The following is a 20,489-nucleotide window of genomic DNA, read 5'->3' as shown; positions in this document are numbered from 1 at the left end:
TTAAATCCGTACTTAGATAGTAAGTCCCTTACCTTCCCAAACCAGTTCAATGTATTATCATTTACGGCAATTAGACCATCTTCCAATATATATCGTAATATAATGATTTCGCTTCTAGTTATTTTAAACCAATATTTTACAATACGTACATATCTGTTAATATACAACGGGTATCTACCAAGTTCACCGTAAACGGCTACACTTGAGGTTGATTTTCTGACACCAAAAACAGCTTTGCAGAATTTAAGGTGCAATTTTTCCAACTCGCTACACTTTGAGAAACCCCATATTTCACACGAGTATGTGATAATTGAAGATACAAAAGCATCAAATAACTGCAAAGCTACCTTTGGTTTACAACTAGAAATGGCGCGGCAGAGGCCGACGCGTATCCCCACGCCGCATGTTTGACCCAGGGGCGTCCCAGGGTTGGTAATGGGGCCATGCATAGTTGAGATTGACCGTATTGTCATAAGAGAAGTTCAGTATCAATTAGAAGTGAATCGGTGTAGAAATGAAGAAATTATAGTAAAAGACAATTTTGGTTGGGTGTGGCCTATTATGGGCGGGGCGCCCCAGGGTTGGTAATGGGGCCATACATAGTTGAGATTGACCGTATTGTCATAAAAGAGGTTCAGCATCAATTTGAAGTGAATCGGTTTAGAAATGAAGAAATTATAGTAAAGGGCAATTTTGGGTGGGCGTGGCCTATGTGGGCGGGGCGCCCCAGGGTTGGTAATGGGGCCATGCATATTTGAGATTGACCGTATTGTCATAAGAGAGGCTCAGTATCAATTTGAAGTAAATCGGTGCAGAAATGAAGAAGTTAATGTAAAATAAAATATAAACAAATGAGTGAAAATCTCTGACCCAGCCCCGCCCAACCCCCATAACTTTTGACCCAGGGGTCAGATCAAAATTCCGTCACTGTCACCGTCGCACATATGCTCATAGCTACCATGTATGTAAGTTTCAAGGTTCTAGTGCTAATAGTGTAGGAGGAGCAGGTGGCCAGGACGGACGGACGGACGGAGTGACAAACTCACATCACCACAATATCCCCACTTTTTCTTCGAAAAACGTGGGGATAATTATAAGTTTTCAGGTTGGATAACAATACATTGAGTGCTTTTAAGCCCTTACCACGCAAAGTATAAGTATTGAGATTAAAGTTCCCTGTATACTTAAGGGTTACACCCAGATAAATAAAATCGTTAACAATGTCTATGTTTTCGTTACCAAATACCCACCGCTCATTACGTTTGATAGCTCTAAAATTTAATATATTGACTGTGTACATCAGACTACTTGATGTATTATGTATATGTATGTATACATATTATGTTTATGTAAATGAATAAATAAAATAAAGATGAAAACTTGCCTCTTATCATTTTGTAGGTAAATTTAATGGGCTACCAAATATTTTTATTGGTAGCCCAGTGGGCTACCTGAAAAATAAGAAATTTTTCGGACACTGATATAAGATATGAAAAATATGAAAACTTTCTTCACGACTTATAGCACGTACAAGCGTTGCTGGTTGTATACACACGACATTACAGAAGGAGATACGCAACACATACCTATGACACATTTTAACGATGATATCATTTAAAATATCACACTCAAACTAAATTAAATGACCTATATTCGCATTAAATTGTATTTAAACGTACTAACTGAATCACTTCTGTTCAATTAATACAGCTTATCAGTATGATCTCTTAACGCATAAATGCATGCCTTGGAGAAACATAAAGTTAAAAACCGTAATTGATTGTTCAGATAGAAAAGGGTAAATTAGACTCATTGTCGACTTTCGCTGTTTGGGCTTCATTACGGCAGGTGATGGTAATAGCCTGAGGTAATTCACCTGAGAGCACTCGTTTATGCGTTATTCAATATTGCCCAAAATGAGTATTCTCATTGAATCAAGTATGCAAATAAACCATCGAAAGATAGCAATTTCACGGTGTGACTACCTCTATATTAAGTTATACGGGCAATTGTGACAAGTGTGTGACATCCAGCAAACGTTGTGTAAAGCCAATTTTGCAGGCATTGTGGAAATTAGATTCCGTCCTTATTTGAAATGTGGCAAACAGCCGACAGTGGTTAATCGATGTAGTAAACGGTATTGTTGGAGGCAATCAAACTTTGTATTTCTGAAACTTGATTGGCACTTGTCTCAGGCAAAAGTTTTGTTAAATATGCTCGCCGTAATACGTTAAATAAAACAAAAGGCAATGCAAATAAGTTAAAAATTACCTTTGCGATTGAAGTTGAATTGACATTATTGTAAATTAATCAATGTATATTCGTTCAATAAATTAGTTTTTAATTATAATGCCGTTGACTTATTATGTATTCAGTCTTTTAAGAGCGACATCTGAGATTTGTCTAACTGTAGGATAATGTGCAGATCATTTCATTCATATATACTGTTCATATATTTATACAAATTTGTTTTCGATGGATACCTTACGGCCAATGACTAATTGTAATTCAAAATGCTTTCTGTATTCTAAATGTATTATAAATGAATTGAATATAAATCATATTTAAAAAATAGTATTACAAATATGTTTTGTGTTTAAGTACATTTGATTACAAAAGGGTCTTTATACGTTAAGTTATCATGTCAACATGTTATGTTAAAGCAGCGAATGAAGCATAAAGCATGCCAAGTGCATACTCGTTGCGTTTTTGTATCACAAAATGTAAAAAGCATGTCGTTATTTAGAAATAAAGTTGCATTGTTCAATGAACTGAAAAGTAGCGCCTTTTTATGCTGTCTATGCACGAGACAGGCGATAGATAGGGCACCTGCCATAATTACATCCGATGTCAAAAGTGTCATAAAATTGTTCAACGCATAAACTGAAAATACTGAATATCAGACAACTGTAACGTTAGACCATATTAAAGCCGTTCATCATGTTGCTCAAATGAAAGAGAGATACAACATTTAAATCTGATTATATCTGCCTAATCAAGAGCTGGCAGTCTTTTTGTGAACGCTTCACATGGTAAATGTGCGTTATTGCGTAAGTGGGAGCAGGTCATGAAATGCAAAATCCTTGTGCTCCCGAGGCCATGATTTTGAAATGAACGCCGCGGGTTGTTTAATAATTTGATATGTTAAATCACAACAGCGATTACTTTACGTCCCTAGTTGATATTATTAATACCATATTAAGTTCATGCCTTTAATATATTTGTGCATAAATGCTTCAGTTTCGCCAAAACTAGCTATACAACTATTGTTTCTTATTGTTCGGGGGAATTGTTGTTTTTCCCCGATACACAACAAACACATACAAATTGAATTAACTGCGGTAACCACCTTCGAACGGTCAATCCAAAGCATTTGGACTTAAACTCGTTTAAAGGAGTACCGAACCTTACATATGGCCCAGAATTATTCACAGAATATCAACATAAACATCTTATAATCACGATTAAAGTTCGATAACAATAAAAGAGTAAGAATTCCAGTTTTGTTTCCATTTAACTACTCAATGGTTAGATACAAACCAGTGCACCATATTTAGTACTTTCTGAGGAAAGATGAAATGAAATCAAAACAAATATCATCTACAACTCGCCATTGATATAAAACAAAATTTATAAAGACAGAGCATTATATAGTTTAATAATCAGACATCGTCGTGTGATCAAACACATTTATACAACAAACTGACAAACTGCGATTTACTTTAGATTCTTTGGAAACGCTTTATGGGTAAATTTACCACCAGGATTTTTCACATAGTAAAACAATAAAACTGATCAATATAAAAATATAAACATTAAAGCTTTACAATGCATACATAACAATTAGACTGATAACATGTGAGTCTATTGTTTAATGCATGCAACGTAAACAAACCCATCTGTCCACGAATGAAGCACAAACAAAAGCGCTCACGCAATATTGACTATCAAATGAAAGCGTTCAAAAAAGACATAACTTCATGTAGTGACATAGCTATGACACCCAATGTCAATATCGCCAAAGAGCTCAATGTTCAAGGACGCGAAAACGCCGATTATGAAATAAGAATGAAATTCAGCCTGTTTAAGAATAAGGTAATTGTTAGCACGTCGCAATGCAACGGTCAATGTCATGGCTTTATTCGTTAATATAATTTGCACATGTGCTTTTATACGCTGCATGTTGTTTAAACTGTATTAGACATGCAGGAAGTATGAAATATGACAGTAAACGTAGATTGTACTGCAGTACACATTTGTGTAGGTCTTTGTAAATTATTCGTTGAACTTACCTTTGCGTCCGTTTAAATTCCATGCATGCACTGATTACATAGAACAACTTTCCCGAGGTATAATAATCAGTATGTTTGCCTATCAGTGTACAGAAACATCCTTTTTTATATTAAATTGAATATTTTCCATATTTAAACGCGTCATATATAATATACATTAAAAAATAAGTTGAAAAACGAATGTACAATTTCAATACATTTCTGGTATTTTCTTAGAATTGGTTGTTAAATATTCAGACTCAAATAAACAACATTTCATTATAAATTAATAAGATACATGTACTTTGACGCTCAAACTGCGCATCAATGTATTGAAAATAAAAAACATAGGAACATTATTGCAAAATTACGTTTGTCGTCTCACAAATTATTTATTGAAACGGGTAGACACCAGAACATTGTTAGAGATCGACGTAAATGTGTTTTATGCAACCTTAATGCTATCGAGGATGAATATCACTTTGTTCTTAAATGTCCTTACTATGCAGATCTTAGGAAAACATTAAAGGGATCTTTTCACGGTTTGGTAAATTGACAAAATTGAAAAAAGTTGTTTCAGATTCGCAAATTTTCGTTTTAGTTATGATATTTGTGAGGAAACAGTATTACTGAATATTTACCATAGTCCAATATAGCCATTATATGTATCTTTTGACGATTTGAAAACCAAAAAATTATAAAGCGTTGCAACACGAAACGATTGAATAATTTGGAGAGTTCTGTTGTTGTCGTTTAAATTTACGACACTACGAAGATTGCGTATATAAGGTATAAAATACTTACGCCTGTGTATACCCGGCGGAATAGCCAAGAGGGCTAATGCGTTTTTACTTCAGACTAACTCCAGGACTCCGGGGGTCACTGGTTCAAGTCATGGTATCGGCTACTTTTTTTTCCTTTTTTAAATTTTATTCTTGATTTTTTACTGGAGCTTTTAAGATCCAATGTTTACATTTATCAATATAAAGCATTAAATGACATACCTCAAAATATGCCAAAATCTGTGAAAAGGCCCCTTTAATTCCAAAGTATTATAGATTTCGCTCAAATATGTTTAAGTTTATCGAACTACTTAATAGTTCAAAGAAAAAAGTGTTGAGAAAACTAGCCATGTTTTGTTTAAAAGGCTTTGAAATGCGAGAAAATGTCTTGTATATGTAGGATAAATGATATATTTGTTCACAAAGATAATAAGCTTGCGATAATGTTATACGTGTTGCAAATATTAAACTACATTTTTACATTATATATTAACCTCATCCATGTTACGTTCTCACTAAAACATGTTTGTTGTATTTCATCCCTTTTTAAATTGATATTTCTTCGAAATGATGTATGTTTTGTATTAAATTGAAACGCATGCTGTTAATGCATATTTATGTTTATGACGATGAGCTATATATATGCTTAAGTCGAAATAAACTATTCTATTCTGTTCTGTTTTGTGCTGTTCTGTTCTGATATTCATATATCAGAGGCGATCGCAGCATCATCCGTCAACCCTTTTCACGGGTAAAAAGTAATTACAATTTTGCAAAAGGTGAATTATGGCCATCATAAGATCTTTCTTCCAGTGGCGCTCTCTATATTGCAGGTGATTTTAATACCCTCCGGTTATAAACTCGAGATCACTCAGTTATGCGTTACTCAATATTGCATTTAATGACTATTTCTATTGAGCACCAAATGCAAATAACCATCGACAGATAGCTATTTTACGGTGTGCTCTTTACTGTATGAACTTAAACAGGCGGTAATGGTATGTTGTTAGCGACGACAAATGCTTTCGGGGGCCAATTTAGTTAGATTTTGAGGAAATTTAATCCATTTCTAATTTGAAAAGTGACAAAATAGTCGAGAGCGGTAGATATTTTATTGGAGTTGTTTCGCATTAGTATTCTATGAAGTGACTTGGCACTTATCTTTCGCGCATGATAGTTGCCTGATGTCCTCTCAACTGTGTTGTTTGTTCAAGATGTTTTGTAGCATTAAGGGACTTCAAATAAACATTTGACCTCCATGGATGCAATTAAATCACTCCAAACCACACACCTCAAATATGTCAGTTTTTTTCCATGCAACGTTTAATGGATAGGCGCACACATATATTATCAGTTAACAATGTGAACTATTTTAAAATATAATACAACATGCAACATTGAACTATTTAAATATTATTCGTTCAAATTAGTTATATACGATTCAAAGAACATCAAATATGTCAAACCATCAAATGCGTTAACTTTTTATACGCGGTAGATACACATTGGCACATGGACGAAATATTTGGGGTTGATAGTGAACTGAATCTGATTATCAGTCTTTTACAGAAGACTTGATGCCGTTTATATTTGTTCTACCAATTAATTTAATGCATTTGTGAGAAAAGAATGTGTATATGGTGTTATAAAATCTAAGTTCTAACCACCGAGAAATAAAACTGAAAGTTGGATATGGCTGTTTAAATTGGGATTATGTTTGTTGTTTAAATACGCTTTAACGTTTATTTTGTCTTTTTCCACGCAAGCTTTATAATTCGGTTAATCGTAAGAGATACCTAAAACCTCATTTCGGCGACCGTGTTTGTATTAAGAATGCATATGTTCTGTTTTGTTACTGTTTTGTGCCGTAGTGATGATATGATAAAATCACGAACAAAATAATCTATACTGAATGTAAAATGGATGTAACGAAAATCGGCGACGCAATCGTGATATCAGTGAATCGAAGTTGGCTGTCATAATCGCGTCTTATAAAAAATGATTTCGCAATAAAACTCACATTGTCCAATTTAACTAATTGGATAAACGGCGTTTGCGTTAGAGAAATGGATTTAATGTTGGAAACGAGACATATCGGTATGCATGGTTACAACAGTTTATTTTGTAGATTATATCAACACATTGTCGTCTTTAAATGGGACGCTAAAAACTTAATAACTCATAAACACAACTGAATTAACATCTTTACTGTAAGCCATGCAGACTAATTGAGCTTCGTTAACCAACAACGGCTGTCATAAAGTAAATTAACTGAAATACATTTTCAACGCATCACCCTATTTTGAGTCGTTTTTCACCAGAACATAAAGATGGAAACAAAAAGAATAAGATCACAAAACACAATAAATAACAACATACAAAGCTTAGCAAAATCAAATACACCAGTGAATCAAACTGTTAACACAATGCAGTCGAGTACAAAACATATCAAAATACAATACCGCGTTCAGCAGAAATAATCATTTAATTGTGCATGGCGATACTCTGTTATATGCCTTTTTTACGATTGAAGGCGTAGACAACAGACAGACAGACATATTTTTTTATTCAAGACTTATACAAAGTACATCGTCTATATATATACAATCGCATTACCGCACATATATATTGTCACGTGATTTTATACAAAAAATAAATAAGCACAACAAATATGTTAGGTACAAAAAAAAACACAAAAAGCAAAACTCGTGGTTTTTAAAAATAAGATCGTTACAAAAGCAGTTTGAAATATATTACATATATCATAAGTATACAGGAGATGAATATATTATGACATATCATTTATCAGTCTTGATCATATAAATAGCGCGTTTTTGACAGATTAATAAGTTCCATTTTATCCACCGTTTTCAACAAATTCAAATATTTATAAACAGATGGTTTGATATAATAGTTGTTTTTTTTATATATATTTTTGTCTAAAATCATTATACATAGGGCATAAACAAACAAAATGATATTCATCCTCAATGTCATTTAAATCACAGAAAATGCATTGTCTTACAGATCTTTCCTCTACATTTCTAGCGTATCTACCCGTTTGAATTCTCAAAGGGTGTACAGATTAACGTTATTTACTAACATATGCTCTTAATGATTTAGGTAGAATATTTAGACATGGTTCATATACTAGAGAGGTTTTAAGCTTCATATACATATCCATCATAGAGCTTTCGTTCACAGCATTGTACTACAACGCCTTAACGCATAGTTGCATGTGTATTGACTTGTGTCGCCTCATATGGCATAAGTGCGTAATTGCTATTCTATTTTATACGCATACAATCTTGTTTTAATAAAGATATATTGAAAACCCTTTGCAGACTTTCATTAAAACACACTTAATACATTACCTTTCACGAGTTCAATTAATCAGGACTTAGCTAACGTTTCAGGTAATAGACACCGTTAAGCAGTAGCGCAAATTTCGTAATGAACACTTATATATAGCAGTGAAATCGAAGCAAACATCAGTCTGCTTTTTTCTTCGATGCGATGTTACTGAAATAATGTCCGTGTTTGGACATGTTCTTCCGATTGTAAAAAATGTGTTTACACATTTTTTTAGTACGTGTGTTTCCATCAATAATTACACTGCCTATCTTTGAGTCGTAGACGTATTTTCAGTTTTGAAAACGTACTGCAAATAAGATCTTACATTTCATGAACGTAACAATTGAGTTAAAGTGGGAAAATAAGATCTTACATTTCATGAACGTAACAATTGAGTTAAAGTGGGACTAAATTGTTAATAATGGAAAGAAAACGATTGAAGGGTATATTCGGGTACGGTTGGTGGACTTGATAGCAAATACATGCATCTGTCGATGAATGAGAGATCGACAATGAAGAAATACCACTGTTGACTCAACAACGAAAACACTAGGAGACACATTTTGAGACCTGTCATTCATAATAAGAACTTAATTTTTATTTGCAAGTGCACAATGTTCTGTTGTTAGTGCATCAACATCTGACTGTGTCTATCACTCAACGAAATCATATTACATTTATGTAAAGTGTTGTCGATGTAAAATGAAAATTGGTAAGATACCTTACCCACCCCAGGTCACCCGAAACCTTGTGTGCAGTGTCAAACCATTGGAGCAGTGTTCGGTATTTTACCATAAACTTACTTAGGTAAAGTAAATTGGAAAAATTAAAAATGTTCAAGTCCAATTTGAAACAACTGTGAATTAACAATGATAAAAAAGGTATTGGCCTACATGTTGAAAAAATCCTGACAAATTTTCTTAAAAATAAGCGAAATGTGGCTCCCTGGAGTAGAATCAGGCAGAATGGGCCATGTTCAGGCATTATACAAACTTGCACATGTCTGCCATAACCTCTCAGCATGGTTTCTCCAGAAAACTATTTACTGTGGAGAAATTTGCGTTTTTAATGACCATGTTGGGAAAACATGGATACCATCTGGAGAAGACCAGGAAACCTTATATGAGCAGTGACTTTATAATTGTTTTTTGTAACAAAAACTCATTTCCAGCCATTTTGTTGCAATTTCTTTGCTTGGTAGAGGCATGTAGTAATTGTATGTGGGCACACATGTATACAAATGTACTTTTAAATGCCTTATCTATAATCAATATTGCCTTTTCAACATTCTCGAGTATTATTTCTTTTTACCAACAAAATTTTGGAAAATTTAAAGAACGACTTGACTGCGAAAAGCGTCGTCCCAGATTAGCCTGTGCAGTCCGCACAGGCTAATCAGAGACGATACTTTTCGCCTTAACTGGATTATTGCTAAGAAGATACTTTCTTTAAACAGAAAATATCATAAAAGCGGAAAGTGACGTCCTTGATTAGACTGTGTGGACCGCACAGGCTAATCTGGGACGACATTTTACGGACATGCATTAATCCCCCATTTTCACAGAGCACGGATAAAATGCATCTACTAAAAGATATTACAACGACTGTCAAAACTCAATTGGATACTTCAACTATTGTGTTTTCTGTTGATATTTGTCTTAAATTATCAATGCATTTGTTTTTTAGATGTGCAATTATCTGTATATATAGATAAGCTGCGTCCTCCAATCCGTACAAGATAATAAAATTAAATATGTTGCATGTATTTCGAGCTTATTTCACCCAGTTTAGTGCAGTATGTAAAGAAGAATAGTAAGTTAAATATCGTTCTTTCAGCTAGTACGATAACGGAAGTTCATTGAAAAACATTTTTATTGGGGATTAGAGTACCGCTCATAATGTGTTGTATTAATCTAAAGTCCAAACTACACGTTCCGCTCTCAATTCATTTATAAATAATTGTTGCCGTAAACTAATATTGAGAAAGACGATAATAATCTCCCATTATATTTGATCAATTATATGACCGGAATCACGACGCGTCAATGTTACACAATCACACTCGTCTGCGCCCCTTTCACGCGCAGATGGGCTTGTTTGGTAAGAGCGCGAAGACAGCGGGTCGACTAGACCACGTACTTTAAGGGGTTTGAAAAGCATTCGGTGGAGTTATGCCATCAGATGAGGTTTTTGGTTTTTACCAGTGCCTCAATTAACAAGTTTTTTGCTTATTCGAGTATATTATACAGTATATTACCTAGACAATAAGTCATGGAAACATTAATTGGCTGTTACTTATCATCAAAATGTTAAATTTATATAAACATTTTTCACATAATGCGTTTAAAATTGTCATTCACTCGAACTTACAAACATCCAAAAATGATATTTTCTTGATGGAAGCTCATATATTCATTTATTATGGCGTTGCTCGGTCATTGTTTGATTTTTGTGTATACAGTTGACATAAATAGCAATAAGTTATACAAATCATATAGACTTGCTCATTTAACAGTAGTATATGGTTCTAAACTAAATCAATACAGACATCTCACAAGGTATCAACGGATGTTATTTATTAACTTGCATCACTGACATGGTATTGTTGTTGACAATTCGTTAATGCATTTTATAATTTCACCAAGTTGTTTTGCATAGATAACGTTTTACTGTGAATAATGGAATCATGAAATTCCCTCAATTGCGTCTGTTGTAATTCCAATACATCATTTAGTTTGTTTATTAACTGCATGTTTGTTTTCCTGTTTACTCTTTTACTGTTAAAGCTTCCTTTCTAATGATGCTGGACTTAAATCAATATATTCAGATTAATAGTGTTTACTTGTTAAATTCTTAAATATCTCATGTCATGTCATATAATCTCAATAATTTCTTATTAATGTATATTTGTGAAACGATTAGCATGTAATGATTAGTTAGAAAAAAATTATGTTCTGTTCTATTGATTCATTTTATTAAAACAACTCTATAACATAGTCATAAAATATAAAAAATTTATGATGCTGTTTTAATTAGTAGCAACAATAAGTGTCAATACAAACCCTATTGTATAACTCATAGTACAATATTAAATGTTGGCTTTCTTTTTTTATAACTCGTTGATATAGTCATTACCCCGATGATATTTGTCTTTTCGATTATGACTAAGAAATGGACATTACCCAACTCTCCAATCATTTCACAGGTAAAGCCTGTGACAGTGAAAGTCAAGAGCGCATTTATTTGTTGACGTTAATTGATGTACTCAGTAAATAAACATACAGTCGTGTTAGGTGTAAGGAATCTATCAATGGTTAAGGTTGTCTTGAAACCTATGAATCCTAATTTAGTTTCAATTATGTTTCATATGATAAATCATGTTACATCTCGGAACCAAAATGTAGACTTAGGATACTCCAATCGCTTATGTGTGTTTGTTTATTGCATCCGGTATATCACACTGTGCGTGGGTCTTATTGGGTAAATATCTTTGTAATATGGAATGTGGCCTACTAACGTAATTGGATTTGTCACACGAACACATACTAGGAGTGTTTGTTAATTTCATTAGAAAGTTTCGAATAAGTTATGTTATTTATATATGTGTCTGCAATACCTCTTGTAATTTAACATGAGGGAAACACAAAATTGGCAAAACATTATATAACCATAGTTTAGGAAAGCAACTAAATTCATTTTTAGAACGATGTGTACTGCATGGTTTAACCAAAGGTGAAAGTTATAAATATATGCAACTTTAAATCTCCTAAAATGTCTTCAGGCATTTAAACACTAATAGAAAATAAGTATGTTCATGCAAGAAGCCCTTGCCAAGGCAGCTGTGTTACAATGCCCTTTGCATCTGTTTGCACGCCTTTATTCTACAACTCCGGTGAAATTTACCCCATTAGAAACCTGCCTTACATCGAATCCTTATTACGTCTTCTCGATGATCTCTTAAGTTTGCCATGGAGTCTTCTTTGTATAAACTTTCATTAAAAATGGAATCAGTCGTCTCCGTACCCACCCGTTGGGTAGGTAGTGTGAAAATAAAACAGAAGAAATGACACCCACTTCACAAGTACTCCGGATCATGTGACGCCGATATTTACACCTCTAACATTTTTATTTCCATGAGTTTCAAGAGATTGAAGTCAACTTAACAATTGTTTGCATAGGGCTTTGCTTTGACTTTGAGCTAACTAGTTCAGGCGTAAGTCCTAAAATGATGGTTTTATTAACCCGTTTATGCTTAGTGGACTCTCCTATCCTTCAAAATTGGATCAATTTATTTTCAAAATTAGGGATGTCTAGTATATTTATTTCTATATTAAGAATATTTCTTACAGAATTTTCTTTAAGCAAACAGCGCTGTTTGCCAAAGCCTTTTTTCTAGACGCTAGGCATAAATGGATTAAATTCGTGCCATTTTCTAGTGAATTTTTTGAAAGAGAAAGTAATAAAATGATCTTGCATAACTATTGTTTTGTCGATGAGTGATAATGAAATAGTCATGCCATCCAGTGCGAATTACGTTCATTGAAAATGCTTATCTTGATGCAACTTGATTTTGCAATATGCTTGTCATGAGTTTAAGTATATACGTGCGCAACTCTATACATATTCGATTGTACTAGGGGTTAATTGAGCTCTTACAGGAATGTAAAATTTTAATTTAAAAAGTTCTTCACCATGTGTTGTTCTTTTGCTATTCTTTATAATGCGTGCAATTTCGACACCGAAAGCATCTGAATATCTTATCTGACCAATTTATTTAATTTAAATCAATATTTTCTTTTGAAGACGCATTTAATTTGGCATATTTGACACCTTTGTTTTGACGAACGAGCGAAATATTTGTGTTCACATATTTTATTAACCCTTGCATTTCCTGTGTTATCATGTCTACTGTCAACAGAGATACATTTTGTACAAATACATTATATCAGTCTTGTGTCGATATACGATACTGTCTTATTGCAACTGTCCCGATAAAAATATTTGAGCAATCTAACAAACAATGATGGGGGTCTGATGACTTTTGACGCGTGTTTGGTAAAATGCAAAAGAAACCACGGTTACCCTGTCGCAGTCTGTTACTTTACATATCTTTGACAACATTTCAATCAATAGCTGCAGTACACCGTTGTCAATCGAACGAATGTAGTTTGTTCAAGTACTTAAAACCTGCCTGTTGTTTTAAAATTCTGTTCGCAGCGCTATTAAGTTTAAATGGTTTAAAACGGCAATATCTGTTATTTAAGAAGGTGATTGATTTAATTTCTTATGAATGGCACTTGTCCTCATTAATATATGTGCACCAATGAAGTTTCATGATGCAATGTTATAGATACTGAGATATAGTCCTTGTGAATAGATTTGTGGATGACGGGTATGATACAAAACCAAAAACGGAAATTACTGTTATTTAAGAATAATGGTTCTTGAGATCGGAACTCCTTCCCACCACCATTGCTATCTGTACACCCATGAAGTTTTAATATCGAAATCTTGTAAACATCTATAGCCCTGAAAAGTTTGTGACAGACGGACATCATACAAAAACACCAAAGGTCAATAACTCTGTTATAAGAATAAGAAAGTGTAGGTTTATTATTCTTGTGCGTGTCACTTCTACTCATTGATATCTGAATACTTATTAAGTTCCCTGTTGAAATCTTGCATCTGATATATAGCTCTGGATAGTTTGTGGAAGACTGACCAACGGACCGAGGGACAACGCCGATATCCTTCATCCGTCGACGGGGGATAGAGGCATTTTAATATAGTGCCTTAAAAACATCGTATATTGAAAATGTATCAAACAATATCAGCGCAAGAGTAAAAAGCACAAAAGCTATCAATGAAAAAAAGACGATTTTGTAAAAGACATGTTAAACAAGACTATTGCCAAGCAAAACTGTGAGGAAGATTTTCTTAACAAAACGCCTATTAAACCATATATTAAGCGTAGATTTTTGGATGGCAATTTTATGATATGTAATGGATCTTTCTAAGATTTAAAAACTTGTATTTATGCTTTGAATATCTTCCAAATTCTTTTATATAATCATTTAATTTTTAAGAGATATATAACTTATATATATAATATTATATAATAATGGGTATTTTTTATCGCTACACATGTTATAAAACAGTCAGCGGAAACCATATGGCATTCTTTTATTCTTCACTATTTCTTGGAAATGTTATATAGTCATTTATGGCATCAATCATTAAAGATGCTGGATCTGTAGTATTGTTATAACCTGTTTTTGCAAAATAAATAAATAAAGGAATACTTATCGCATAGTACACATTATGATTTTTTTAAAAAGCGAAATTGACAAATTTCGGAAAAGATGCAGATAAAGTATCTTTAAAATTTGAAAGTGTCAATGTGTTATTCCGTATTTACAATAAAGATTGATTTCTAAAGGAGGCAACCTAGTTTTTTGGTAATGACTGTTGATGCAAAAAGAGGCCATATGTAAGATAGTTTCGAAAATTGTGTACACAACATCAATAATCTATTATGATTTTCCGGCAGAATGCAGTTCTCATATTGTTGTATCATAGTCATTCATAGTGTGGAATAAAAGAGTGAATTTGATTAAAATGTCAATTGGCAACGGCACTAAGAGAGCGAAATGTGTCTCTGTTGTATTGTCCTCTACTAATGCAAGATGTAAAAAAGCCCATCCGACTTGACAGGCCCGTACCCAGGCCATGGGCCCAGGGGCCCTGCCCCCCCCCCAGCTGGCTGTCAAACTATGATTTTTTTTTAATAATCGGCCCACTGCAATTTTTTCACTCGTGCAAGGGCCCACAGTACACTTTCCCTCAAAACAAAAGAGCAGCTATGTTTTATTGTCCCTGATAAACAAGGGGAGGGATTAACGCTCGCCAATCGAGATAAGCCTCTAGGCAATGTTTTCTTATCGCCTTGTACACACATCCCCGATCAGTCCCCCATGGTGATCATGAATGCTTCATCTATCGATGGTTGAATGATGTAACATGTATTTTGATAAGTGCAACGAATGGAAGCACCTGCTACAGGAGGTCGTAGACTATGGTCTGATAATTGCCGACTCAATTTTTTTTCCTTCTTTGAGAAGGCCCTAGACGTATTATTCCCTTCTAAAAGTTTAATTGTTTTTTTTTTAAACCTTTTATTGGGAATTTTTAAGTCCCAATATATACTTTTTGCATTGAGAATAGGGCCCTGAATTTGAACTGGAACAAAAACACTGACAAAGGTATTAAAACTGAGTATTTATAATTTTTGAAAGGAAATCACTGAAAAAGACTACGATGAGATAGTTAACATGTTTGTTTAAAAGAAAAACAGATTCATAAATTTGCCGAGCAACAGATAAGAATTTGGCAGAATTCAGTATTTAAAATAATTGAGTACCGAAAATTGAGTAATATCAACCTTTTAATGGCTAATTGGTAAAAAAATGAAAATTGAAACAACAAATCGATCTCATTACATAAGTTAACCTGATCCAGTGTAGAAAAATATTGTATAATTAAATTATCTCTTTCCTTGAATTTGTTTGAAAACAGTAAAATATGTTAAATTGATTATTTAAGACTTTCATTATTTCCCCAAAAAATTAGGCATTTCGCGCAATTTTTTCCTCAAAAATGGCAAGGTCTTTTCCAAAAAATCAGATTAAAAAAACCTGTGACGTTATTGATTTGTGAAAAAAAATGGTGGAAGCAATACGAGAGTTGATGTGGATAATCGTCAGTTTAAACCTGTTAGTTTCGGAAATCTAAAGCTTTTAATATTGTTGTGAATTCACTCCAATGTTTAAAGCTTAAGACTTCCGAAACGTGCTGATTTACTTGTTATATTCCATTAATTCATATCACAAAATACGTTTTTATAAGCATTAAAATTCACCTTGCAAAGTGCCAAATTAAAAAAAGTATATATATAGGGAGGGGGGACCCCTCCAAAACCCTCCTCGGTTGGCCCCCCCCCCCCAGTAAAAAAATCCTGGGTACGGCCCTGCTTGAAGCATGACTTTGATCCGATCTCAACCACTCGTTTGATATGTTTATTTCATGTTTAGCTAACCTTGCTTTGTGCGAAGTTTTTGTTAATATACCGGCAGTGCTTGGTCATTAATTGGAGATTGTTTAAATGTGCATGAAATATGTATATTCTTGAAAAAAAAGTGTGTCATTTTAAGAGCACGTTTGAGAGTTATTAAATTTCTTGTGAAAAAAGAATTTAAGACAGTTTTGTCGCAATTAATAAGTTGACCCGACTATTGTCAATGAGCCCAACGTCCAAAATTACACTCTGTACAAACAGTAAAAGAATATTGATCAATACAAAAATATAAATAGATCAATTGAAGCTATACAAATCATACATAACAATAAGACTGATCACATGTGAGTCTAGTGTTTCATGCACCGAGCGTAAACAAACCCATCTGTCCACAAATGGAGCCCAGACAAAAGCGCTGAGGCAATATTGACTCAAGAATGAAAGCGTTCAAAATAGACATAACTTCATGTAGTGCCCCAGTTATGACACCCAATGTTAATACATGGACGAAATAAAGTCGTGAATGAAATACGATTTAATTTCAGCGGATTGCGAGTGAGCTTATATTTAACTCGATGCAACTGCCAATGACTTGGTTGTATTCGTTAATTTAACATGCATATATGCCTAAATAGGCTGCATACTGTTTGGCAAATAGTATAATAACCATGCTGTTTGCCAAATATATTTTAATCGTGAACGATATGCAAGTTGAATGAGATCTGACAGTAAATGTAGAGCATACCTATGTATCGCGAACAACACGTGCTTCTTTCTGTAGTTTCAGTTTGTTGTTCTCTTTCAAAATTTGTAAATGGCATGACTTTGTAAATTATTCGTTCAAATTAGTTTTCCGTTCGATTTATTTTAATGCACTCACTACAAAGACCAACTGATTTAAATGTAACAAAGTATAATACTGAGCGTTTATAATGATCGTTGTCCAGAACACATTCCATTGCTCTTTTGTTAAATATATTCCATATTTAAACACTTCATATAAAATTAATTACGTACAAAAACGAGTTTACATTTTCTACCTTTTTCAATTTTTTTCTTATAGTTCGTTGTTAAATATCCAGACTCGAATGAAAATCATATAATTATAAACGTTTATTATAAAGGTACATGTGCAGTGACCTTTAAACTAAATTATACCTTGATATTTATGAACCATGGATGATCGTAGAATTATGCATAAACCCTCTTCACAGGTAAAAAGTAATTACAATTTTGCAAAAGGTGAATTATGGCCATAATAAGATCTTTCTTCCAGTGGCGCTCTCTATATTGCATGTGATTTTGATACCTTTCGGTTTTTAAACCAGAGATCACTTAGTAATGAGTTACTCAATATTGCCTTTAATGACTATTTCTATCGAACAACAAATGCAAACAACCATCGACAGATAGCTATTTTACGGTGTGCTCGTTACTGTATGAACTTAAACAGGCGGTAATGGTATGTTGTTAGCGACGACAAATGCTTTCGGAGGCCAATTTAGTTAGATTTTGAGGAAATTTAATCCATTTCTAATTTGAAGTGACAAAATAGTCGAGAGCGTTAGATATTTCATTGGAGTTGTTTCGCATTAGTATTCTATGAAGTGACTTGGCACTTATCTTTCGCGCATGATATTTGCCTGATGTCCTCTCAACTGTGATATTTGTTCAATATGTTTTTTAGCATTAAGGGATCACAAATGAACATTTTCCTTCAGGGATGCAATTAAATCACTCCAAACCACACACATCAAATACGTCAATGTTTCAAGGCAACGGATTCACAGTTTAATAGATAGGCGCACACATAAATTATCACAAAAACTGTGAAATAGTTTTAAATATAATACAACATGCACAATTGAACTATTAATGAAATTAACGTTTACATTTGTTGTGTACGATACAAATGAACACCAATTACGTTCACTTTTTACCGCGGTTGAAAAAAAAGGCATATGAACGAAATATATTGGGTTGATTGGCAGCTGTATCGGATTATTTGTTTTGATGCAGTTGATATGTGCTGGATTGTCTACAAATTAATGTCAAATATTCGTGAGAAACAACCTATATATGGTGATACAGAGGCTAAGGTCTAACTTCCGAGCAATAAAACTGAGAGCTGAATATGATTCTCTGGTTTAACGTCCGATACTGTTTGCTCTATCAATACGCTTGCGCGTTTTTTGACTTGTCCCACATAGGCTTTAGAATTCGTTTATTATTAAAGCGATGCTTGAAGCCTCATTTCGGTGACCATTTTTGTATTAAGAACGCATATTTTCTTTCTTGTCACTGTTTTGTGCCGTAGCGCCATTGTGATGATATTATACAATGACGAACAAATAAATCTAAACTGAGTATAACATTGATGCACCGAAAATCGGCGACGCAATCGTGACATCAGTGAATCGAATGTGGGTGTCATAATCGCTTCTGATAAAAAAAAACATGATTTCGTAATAAAACTAACATTGTCCAATTAAACTTATTGCATAAACGGCGTTTGTGTTCGATAATAGTTTTAGTGGTGGAAATGAGACATATCGGTTTCCATGGTTACAATCGTTTATTTTGTAGATTATGTGAACACTTTGTCGTCTTTAAATGGGACGCTAACAACTTAATAACTCATAAATAAACACAATAGAATTAACTTCTTTATTGTCAGCCATGCAGACTTCTTTAACAATTAACGACTGTAATTAAGTACATTGACTGAAATACATTTTCAACGCATCGCCATATTTTGAGTTTTTTTCACCGGAATATGCAGAGTGAAACAAATAGAATAAGATCACAAAACACAATAAAAGGAATATACAAAGCTTACCAAAATCAAATACACCAGTGAATCAAACTGTTAACACAATGCAGTCGAGTAAAACACATATCAAAATACAATACAGCGTTCAGCAGAAATATCCATTTAAGTGTGTATGGCGATACTCTAGTATATGCCTTTGTACAGTTGAAGGCGTAGAAAACGCCTTAACGCATAGTTACATGTGTAATGAATTGTGTCGCCTCATGTGCCATAAGTGACGCAATTGTTTAAATGTCTGTTTTATACGCATACAATCTTGTTATAATTAAGATATATTGAAAACCATTTCCAGACTTTCATTATACCACACTTAATACGTTTACTTTCACAAGTGCAATTATGCAGGAGTTAGTTACCGTTTCAGGTAAAAGACACCGTTAAGAAGTTGCGCAAGTTCTTTATGAACACATATAAAAGCAGTGAAATCGAAGTATACATCAGTCTGGTTTTTTTTAACTTCGATGCGATGTCACCGAAATAATTTCCATGTTTGTACATGTTCTTCTATTTGTAAAGAGTGTGTTTACTCATTTTTTTCTAGTACGTGTGTTTCAATCACTAATTACACTGCCTATCTTTGAGTCCTGGACGTGTTTTCAGTTTTGAAAACGTACTGCAAATAAGATCTTACATTTCATGAACGTAACAATTGAGTTAAAGTGGGACTAAATTGTTAATAATGTAAAGAAAAGGTTGGAAGGGTTTATTCGGTTACTGGTGATGGACTTGATAGCAAATACACGCATCTGTCGATGGATGAGAGATCGACAATGAAGAGAGACCACTGTTGACATAACAACGAAAACACAAGGAGACACATTCTAATACCCGCCATTCATAATAAGAACTTGTGTTTTTTTCAAGTGCACAATGTACTGTGCTTTATGCTTCAACATCTGACTGTGTTTATCACTCAACGAAATCATATAAGAATTATGTAATGTGCTGTTTATGTAAAATGAAAATTAGAAAGATACCTTACCATTATAACGCAAAACATAAAATGCTTATCCCATTCTCTTTGAGGGACAGCTGTCAAACAGCGTTTACCCCGTTAAGAGCCGTATTTGTCAGCAATAATGAATACATGTACTTCAAATAAAAAATTCTAACAACTGTCCACGCTTTATAAACCTTGCGATATGTCGTTAATTACCAAGCCATTTACAAACCAG

Source organism: Dreissena polymorpha, chromosome 3 (assembly GCF_020536995.1).
Source record: "Dreissena polymorpha isolate Duluth1 chromosome 3, UMN_Dpol_1.0, whole genome shotgun sequence".
Classification (NCBI taxonomy): domain Eukaryota; kingdom Metazoa; phylum Mollusca; class Bivalvia; order Myida; family Dreissenidae; genus Dreissena; species Dreissena polymorpha.
The sequence above is the reverse complement of the archived record's forward strand: the minus strand, read 5'-3'. Positions refer to the sequence as shown.